The sequence below is a fragment of the Galeopterus variegatus genome, unplaced genomic scaffold (assembly GCF_000696425.1).
Source record: "Galeopterus variegatus unplaced genomic scaffold, G_variegatus-3.0.2 Scaffold16437, whole genome shotgun sequence".
In the NCBI taxonomy this organism is placed as follows: domain Eukaryota; kingdom Metazoa; phylum Chordata; class Mammalia; order Dermoptera; family Cynocephalidae; genus Galeopterus; species Galeopterus variegatus.
In genome coordinates this window covers 1,241-10,363 of record NW_007742548.1, presented here as the reverse complement: position 1 = coordinate 10,363, position 9,123 = coordinate 1,241, and the positions used below count along the sequence as shown (strand labels likewise).

The 9,123-nt window shown below is 46.6% G+C and overlaps 1 pseudogene; it reads right to left on the bottom strand.

The window, feature by feature from the left end:
• Nucleotides 1-5,126: 5,126 nt before the first annotated feature.
• LOC103582484 lies at nt 5,127-7,195 on the bottom strand (annotated as a pseudogene).
• Between the last annotated feature and the right edge of the window lie 1,928 nt (nt 7,196-9,123).

Below are 9,123 nucleotides of genomic sequence, written 5' to 3'. Positions count from 1 at the left end.
AAGTCAGAGAGACATAGAGGGAGACACTGAAATAGAGACAGAGAGACAGAGACAGAGAGACCGAGAGATGAAGTCAGAGAGAAGAGACAAACAGAGACAGAGACAGAGAGACCGAGAGATGAAGTCAGAGAGAAGAGACAAACAAACAGAGACAGAGACAGAGAGACAGAGAGATGAAGTCAGAGAGAAGAGACAGAGACAGAGAGACCGAGAGATGAAGTCAGAGAGAAGAGACAGAGACAGAGACAGAGAGACCGAGAGATGAAGTCAGAGAGAAGAGACAAACAAACAGAGACAGAGACAGAGAGACAGAGAGATGAAGTCAGAGAGACATAGAGGGAGACACCGAAATAGAGACAGAGAGACAGAGACAGAGAGACCGAGAGATGAAGTCAGAGAGAAGAGACAAACAAATAGAGACAGAGACAGAGAGACAGAGAGATGAAGTCAGAGAGACATAGAGGGAGACACTAAATAGAGACAGAGAGACAGAGACAGAGAGACCGAGAGATAAAGTCAGAGAGAAGAGACAGAGACAGAGAGACCGAGAGATAAAGTCAGAGAGAAGAGACAAACAAATAAAGACAGAGACAGAGGGAGACGGAGACAGAGAGAGGGAGACACTGAAATAGAGACAGAGACAGAGAGACAGAGAGATGGAGTCAGAGACAGAGAGAGGGAGGGCGCTTCCCCGGTGGCCACTGTCCGTGGTGACTAGAGTCGGGCCGTAGTGGTGATAGTTAACTATTTTGAGCACGTGCTCCGAGCAGATACCACCTTTACAACGCTACTTAATTCTCTCAAGGATCCAGTGAGGTATGTGCTGCTATTTCATTTTCTCCACAAGGAAAGTTAAAGGGATTGGAAGACTTTTCAAGTCCACACATCTTGCAGGTGGGAATTGGCAAAAGGGTGCAGACTTTAAATTTCCATTTCTGACACAGAAGTGGGGACAATGGGCTCTGTAGTCATTTGGAGACTTTGCCATTCTGACTGAGTATGATGTATCAATTCCTAACCTAAAAGAACCTAAAAGAACAATGTATCAATTTCTAACCTGAAAGAAGCTACGCTGCCAAAATTTCACCACACATGAGAAATGTCTTCTCTTTCATTTGGAAATAGAACTGGACTCACAATTAGTTTATGTGACCTGGTTAGTGCTTGATTTGAGAGTGGCCATGTGGGCCGAGAACTAATTATTCTTCTGCACTGGGGGTGCTTCTCAAGCTGTTTCAGAAGGAGATTATTGGGGGCAGAGCCTGTGGCGCACTCGGGAGAGTGCGGCGCTGGGAGCACAGCGACGCTCCCGCTGCAGGTTCGGATCACGCTCCCGCTGCAGGTTCGGATCCTATATAGGAATGGCCGGTGTGCTCACTGGCTGAGCGTGGTGCGGACGACACCATACCAAGGGTTGTGATCCCCTTACCGGTCACGAAAAAGACAAAAAAAAAAAAGGAGATTATTGGGGTTACCTGATCTCACAATTCCATGTCCTGCAAGAAAATAAAATGGGGTGAGATCTCTTCTTTTCAAATTAAATTCAGCATCTAAGGACATTGGTTTTATATAATTTTAAATTGTAGACCTCTGCACAGCATGTTGTGAGTTTAATGAAACCCTTAGGAAAGGCATATCTGACCTTCGTTTTAACAGGAACTCATCTCTTGCTCGTTGAAACAGGAGAAAAGACTCCATGGAAGAAGTGGCAGTAAACAAGATAAATAAAACTCAGCATAGTTTCCATGCAGAGCTAGGGACCGTCCCCACACTGCATGTAAATACAGTGCTCACACAGTGACAGTTTCGTGTGCCACATGCTGTGACCCTCTGCTGCACAGCATGTCCGTGTTCTGTGTCTTGCCGACACACCTGTCCTCAGCACTCTGCCATGTGGCAGGTGCAGGTTGGGGAGCACTCCACAGACGGTGGAGTACAAGCCCTCAGTGTCCATGTCTCTGTTCGGTCATCTGTCTCATATTTTATTTCACATTGCACTGTTTCTTGCCCGAGTCTGAGTCTTGGTTTTGCTGCTGTGTGACCCTCATCAAGTAACTTAACTTCTCTGTGCTTCAGTGTCACTTGGCATAAAACAGACCTGACAGCAGTTCCTGTGAGGACTGGATACATAGCAGTTTACGAAGTCACTAGAACTGCCTCTCCAGTTACTTAGCTCCCCACACTGGAGCCCACAGCAGGATGGCCCTGCACTTGGGGAGGCCTCCAGGTTGGGCGGGACAATGACAAAGAACAGCTGTGGATAGAGGGACGGGTAGAGAAGCAGGTCATGTCTTCAAACCTCAAATGAACGGTGTGACTCGTGCACCATGACTCAAGAGAGTGAGCGATGGAAAAAATTGGAACTTGCAATGGAAGGGTTTGATGCGGATCTTCAAGCTGAGGTTTTAATAATGCTATCGGATAAAAGCCAGATCTAGGGATGTTAAGGAACATGTGAGTAGTGAGAAAATGTGGGGTCGATGTAGGTCACACATTTAAAATCTAGCAGAGACCCAGCTTTACCTCCAGGCTGATCCCCTCACTGACCAGTTAAGATAAATCTTTCTGTATTTGCAAGAGAGTCCTGCTGATACTTTTTGGGGAATGAAACTGCATTAGTCTGCTTGACCACCATAACAAAATGTTGTGGACTGGGTGGCTTGAGCAACAGAAACTTGTTTCTCAGGAGTTTTAATTCCCAATTCAGGAGGCTGGGAAGTCCAAGATCAAGGTGCCAGCAGGGTTTGTTTCTGGTTCAGTATTTTCTTCTCAGCCTGTAGATGGCCCCTGTCTCGCTGTGTCCTCACATGGTGGAGAGAGTTCTGATGTCTCTTCCTCTTCTTATGAGGGTGCGGCCCTATGAAATCAAGACCCCATGCTTATGACCTCATTTAACCTTTAACACCTCCTCACAACCCTCTCTCCAGATACAGTCACACTGGGGATTAGGGTTTCAACATGCAATTCAGCCCATACTATGAGAGTACTTCAAAAAGTTCATGGAAAAAACGAAATTAAAATATAATACAAATCCTTCCATGAAATTAAAATATAATACAAATCCTTCCACGATGGTTTTGGAGATCCCATAGGGATGTCCAAGAGGACTCAACTTCCACAACCAAATAAACTTCATTGCTGAAGTAAGTGCACTTCTCGGTCAGTTAATCCAGGACCATCTTTTCTTGGCTCCTGGAGTGGATCCCAAGTGGTCACAGAATTTATCTTCCTGGACTCTGCCCCCTCCCGCTCCATCCCTTGATTTATGTTTCTGTTTCTGGTCCTTAGACAACTTTGTTTCTGGTTCTGTTCAGTAAGTTCAGGAAGTCACTCCCCAGTGGTGGCAGCAATGATTAGGGTCCTGGCTTTATGTTCTAACCCTTCCGTGATCTTATAGCACGATGACAGGGCCTGTTCTCTGCCATGTGAGATGCAAGAAAGAACTGGGTTAATAATCTTGTTTGTCTGTCTATTTAAGAGCTCAAATCGATTTTTAAGAATATTTTATGCACAGTGGAAAGGAAACTGGTTCCTTGAGGTGAGACTGGCTCTTCTCTAAGCTTCAGACTCTAGAAAGTTAAACTGCAGCAAAGCAGGGTTGTCTCGGGGTGTTGGTGGGAAGGACTGCACCGGACGCCTCTAACTATTGATACCTGAAGGGACAGATTTGTGACTCTGGACTTCCAAGCTGATGCTGCTCAGACAACTGTCAGGATCAGGGACTGACTCAGGATTCCCAGAACTCTTACCAGTGGTTCTCAGCTGGTGGTGATTCTGTGTCCAGGGAGCATTTGGCAATGTCTGGAGACATTTTGGGCTGTCACAACTGAGGATAGGGTTGCTACTGTCATCTAATGGGAAGGGTGCAGACATGCTGCTAAATACCCTATAAGGCACAGGACAATGCCCATGACAAGTAATTATCTGGCCCCAAATATCAGTAGTGCCGAGCTTGAGAAACCCTACTCTAGAGCAATGTGTCTATGTTGAGCCACTGATTCAGAAATTTAAAATTCTGTAAGGATTGTTTTTTTTTTTTTTTTTTAAAGATGACCGGTAAAGGGATCTTAACCCTTGACTTGGTGTTCTCAGCACCACACTCTCCCAAGTGAGCCACGGGCCAGCCCAGTATTGGTGTTAATTTGTAAAATGCAAATGATTTTTTGTTGTGATAAAGAATACGTAACATAAAGTTTAACCATTTTAACCATTTTTTAGCGTAAAATTCAGTAATATTGTTGTACAAACAACACCACCATCTATCTCCAGAGCTTTTTCTTCATCTGAAATTGAAAGTCTGTCCCCATTAAAGTTAACTCTCCAGTTTTCTCTCCAAGTCCCTGGTAACCACTATTCCATTTTCTGTCTCTGTGAATTTGACTGTTCTACGAACCCCGTTTAAGTGGTTTCATACAATATTATCTTTTTGTAACTGGTTTAATTCACTTAGCATAATGTCCTCAGTGTCCTTCCACATTGTGGCATGTGTCAGAACTTCCATCTTTTTCAAGGCTGATCGTATTCCACCAGATGCATGCACCACATGTTGCTTCTCCGTTCATCTGTCAGTGGACACGTTGGTTGCTTCTGCCTTTTGGCTGTTTGATGCAATAAACATGGGTGTATGGATATTTCTTTGAGATCCTTTCAATTCTTTTGGGAATGTAGCCAGCAGTGACATTGCTGGATCATATGACAATTCTATTTAAGTTTTTTGAGAAGCTGCCATACTGTTTTTGACGGAAGCTGTATCATTTCACATCCCCACCAGCAGTGCCCAAGGGTTCCAATTTCTCCACGTCCTCACCGACACTTGTTATTTTCTGGGTTTTGTTTGTTTGTTTTTATGTACAGTAGCTATCCTCATGGGTGAGAGGTGGCATCTCATTGAGGTTTTGATTGGCATTTCCTCAATGATTAGTGACATTGAGCATCTTTGTGTGCTTATCAGTCACTTGTACGTCTTCTTTGGAGAAATGTCAGCTCAAGTCCTTTGCCGGATTTTTTTCTAATAACGCTTTAATCAATATGCACACAAGGAGAATAAACAGCAGCACCAGGCTGACTGGGAAAGAGAGCAAGGTCTCCTCCCTTTGTCCCAGTGTCTGCTTGGCACAGTTCTGAGATCACACACAGGGGGGTGAGCTGGGAAGGAGAGTAAGGGAGACGACTGGAAAGACAGAGATAAGCGGGGGAGGCAAGGGTTTGCAGCAGCCTCGGTCAGGGGACTCCAGCACAGACTCAGCCAGTGCCAGGTCCCAGCAGCATCCGGCCCCATCCTTCTTGACATGCTCACGAGCCATGTTCTCTGTAGGGCACTGTTTGAACTTCGTCTCTACGAAGCTCCAGTCTTCTAGGACGCATTTGCTGGTTTTCTTCACAGCTTCCTCCTCATCACCTCCCTTCATGTTAGATGTTTGTTCATCCCACTTTATCCGATGCAGCATCAGACACTTAAACTTCTTCTGTGCCTTGGGGCCCCCTTCCACTGCTACCACGTTGACATCCTTGTGCAGTGCCACCACCCCTGTCAGGTACACTTGCCCAGCATTGGCCTCAATCTTGAACTTCTTGGCCGGATTGCTCAAATTTCAAACTCTGTATACAGATATGTGTACCCCCTGTGAAAGGTCTTCTTTAAGCTTTTTAATTTTCTTGACCATTCTCTGTTCTGCTGTGAGTTTTCGGGCAGGCTTGGTCTCTTCAAGCACTTTCTGTCTTTTTGTCATCTGAGCTCTGACGTGGGGCTTATACCTTCGTGGGGTCTTGAACAGCTTCTGTTCCTAATACTCACATCAAATTAAAAATTCTCACTTTGGGTTCTGGAGGAGGTGTCAGGCCCAGCCTGACTTTCTCTTGTAAGTCCTTCTGTGTCCCCTCCTTGTTTGCCCCCGAGGTTTCTTCTGTTCCTTCTTGGTGAGATACACCCCCAGAGTAACTGGTGTGTCATTGTTGACTGGAGGATTCAGCTGGGCTGGATCTTCAACAAGATTTGTAATTCCCAAATAATCTTCTCTCTTGGGATTTTGCTCTGTAAAGTCAAAGCCATTGGGGATGGTGTAAGAGTCCCACCCCCTCAATTTCAGGGGTATCTCCCTCATTGAAGTATGGATGCCTGTTTTTCGAGCTGCCTGTGAGATCTCTGCCTGCGGCTTCTCTGGCTGAGCCTTTGTCTGTAATCATTGAGCAATCTTCTCAAATTTGTCCTTGTCATGGAATTTAAAAGTACGTCTCTGGCACTGGGAAGGGGCACTTGAGACTCGGGGGTCAAAAAAGGTATTGGATTCCATGTCTCCTGATGGCTTTTCTTTCATCTGTCGCTGGAACTGTTCCCTCATCACAGTACGAGTATTGGCCTTTCGAGTGGGCATGCGGTGGGTCAGCTCAGCTGCCTTGCCTGTGGCATCTGCAGTGCGACCTTGATCATCTAGGATCAGCGGTGCAGGTTTAGTCTGATCTTTTAATTCCACTTTTGGGGGAGCAATGCCTACGGCATGGAGCTTAGCCAGGCCCACCACGTTGGCATTGCCAGTGAGCCCTGGCTTCGGTGCCAGCTGGGCTTGGATTCGGGCTTGTAGTTCGGCTGCTTTCCTTGCTTTCTCAATGGCATCGTTCATGAAAGTGGCGGCCTGGGAGGGCTGCACAGCACTGCCAATGGCAAGTCACTCTGGTTGTGAGGAAGGAGGTGGCTTTGCCTGAGGTGTAGGGGGCTGATGAAGCTCAGCGGTTTTTCTTCTCCTCAGTTTGTCGCGTCGCTGCCTCCATCATGTTTCATCTGGAGCTGAGTCAGCATGCCGGGGTGCTCTGAGGGAAGCCCAGGGACCGGCTCCAGCTCTTCCTCCACCTCCTCCAAGTGGGGCACTCATCGCTTCTCTACCCCTGATGCTTCTTTGCAGATCTCATAGGCATCATCAAACACCTCCTTTAGCTCTCGTTTTCTGCTCCCGTCGCTGCTGGACTTGGAACGCCTAGAGCTTCGGCCCCCCTGCACGGCCTCAGACAGTGTGTCCACAAATCGGGGAGCAGAATCATCAAGAAAAGGTTTCAGACGGTCGACTGCCTTCTCTTGACCATGCCTTCCCCACACGGCTCAATGCTGCTGTGACCACTGTGGGTTCTGAGACACACAGGGCCTCTGTACTGTCTTCTCCATCCAGGCTTTCACCACATCCAGCTCCGCCTTAGACAGTGCCATTGTGCAGCATTGGTGGGGGGACGCTGGTGGTGCTTTCAGGAGGCATTGAGGTAGAGCCTTTGAATCTCAGTCTCATTGACTGCTTGCATACCAGGAATATACTTTGTCACATCCTGTGTGCTGGAAATACCTGAGCAAAGCAGGCAACAGAGGTGGAAGAGGCAGGACCAGAAGCTGTGTAAAAGCACCGCAGAGACATCAGCCGACTAGTTGGTAAAGACTGCACCATCTTCCTAGACGCTATGATATTACGTCCTGCAAAACTTTTTTTTTATTTATTCATTTATTTCCCAGCAAAGTCCCTTTTTTTTATTTAGCTAGAAATCTTTATTGATTAAGTCACTAGGAATTTTCAGCACAAGATTTAACATCTTAATGACCACCAGGACCTGGGCTCTGGGGCTTGCTCTGACTCTTGCAGAACTTGAAGGGGTTTAGGGGGAGAGACATTGCTAAATGTCACATTAGATCATGTCAGATGGTGGCAGGTGCTCCTTTCCCAGTCACTGGACAAACTGCTCAATTCTTGTCCATAGCGGGAAAGAGCCAGTACTTCAGAAAAACCTACTAAAGAATTTGACATTGCAACCTAAGATCTCTCTTAACAATTTAGATTTATCAACGGTATTGGCCCAAACTCATTTGCTTCTGGTCTAAGTTATTTTCATTTTGCTATTTTGTGTATGTTTGTAATTTTAACAAATAATCTCATTCCCTGGGCAGAAAGGAATCACCCAGTGCAAAGAAAAATCCCTCATACTGGAATAGCCTCATCTTGCTTTGGATGGAAGAAACAGGTTTTTCCACTCCTACCCAAGAGATGAGCAAACACCCCCAATTCCTGGCCTTGGAATGTGCAGAGGCAGAATTTGATGGGCTGATTCAATCCTCCTACAAAGGGCAGCTGGAAGTACCAGTGAACGTTGACCTAAACCCTGCTGACCCCAGCAGCACCCAGGTCACAGGGTCAGGCTCTCAAAACCTCCCAAAACACTTCAGACAGGCAAGGAGTCCACTCTGGCACCAGCAGCCCCTGCAGCATGGAATAATACAGAAGCCCCGCTCTCCAGGCCTCAGGAGGAGGGATGGGCCAGCATCCCACAGCCCAGCCCCCAAACAACTCTCACTGGCCCATCCCATGTCCTGGAACACTTCCAAGGGACAACACTTACCACCTGAATGTTTGTGTCCCCAAAACTTCATATGTTGAAACCTAATCCCTAAGGTGATAGTCTTAGGAGGTGGGACCTTTGGGAGGTGACCAGGTCATGAGGGTGGGGCCCTCATGATGGGATTAGTGCCCATATAAAGGAGGCTGAGGGAGCTCATTTTCCCTGTTGGCCATATGAGGACAGCGAGAAGGCACTGCCTGTGAAGCATAGAGCGAGTCATTGCCAGACACCAAATCTGCCACACCTTGATCTAGGACTTCAGCCTCCAGAACTGTGAGCAATAAATTTCTGCTGTTTATGAGCCACCCAGGCTATGGCCGGTTACATAAATATGTATTAAATTTTATAAAAATTAAGGAAGTCACCTATTGGAAATCAAAAGAGCTTCAGGACTGATACCTAATTGAACAAAAAAGCAAAGCATGTATCGTTGTGTAAAAAGAGGGCATAATAGAGTTGTGGAAACAATAATTACATGAATTAGAATTTCATAGAGGGAGACTCTAGGGCAGGGTTTTTGCTAATTCTCAGCAGGGACTGATGATCACACTTGGCCCATGTGGGGGACCGAGAAACCGGGGAAGTATTGGTTGGTCACTCAGGGCTGGTGCTGGCGTGGGAGGTCACACAACTCAAGAAGCACTGACATGGTCAGTGTTTTCCACAGGACACACTGTCTGTGTTGTGGGGATGAACATGAAGGATTGAGGAGCCAGGCCAAGCGATCCTAAAAGTCAGAGTCAAATCTGCCTGAAT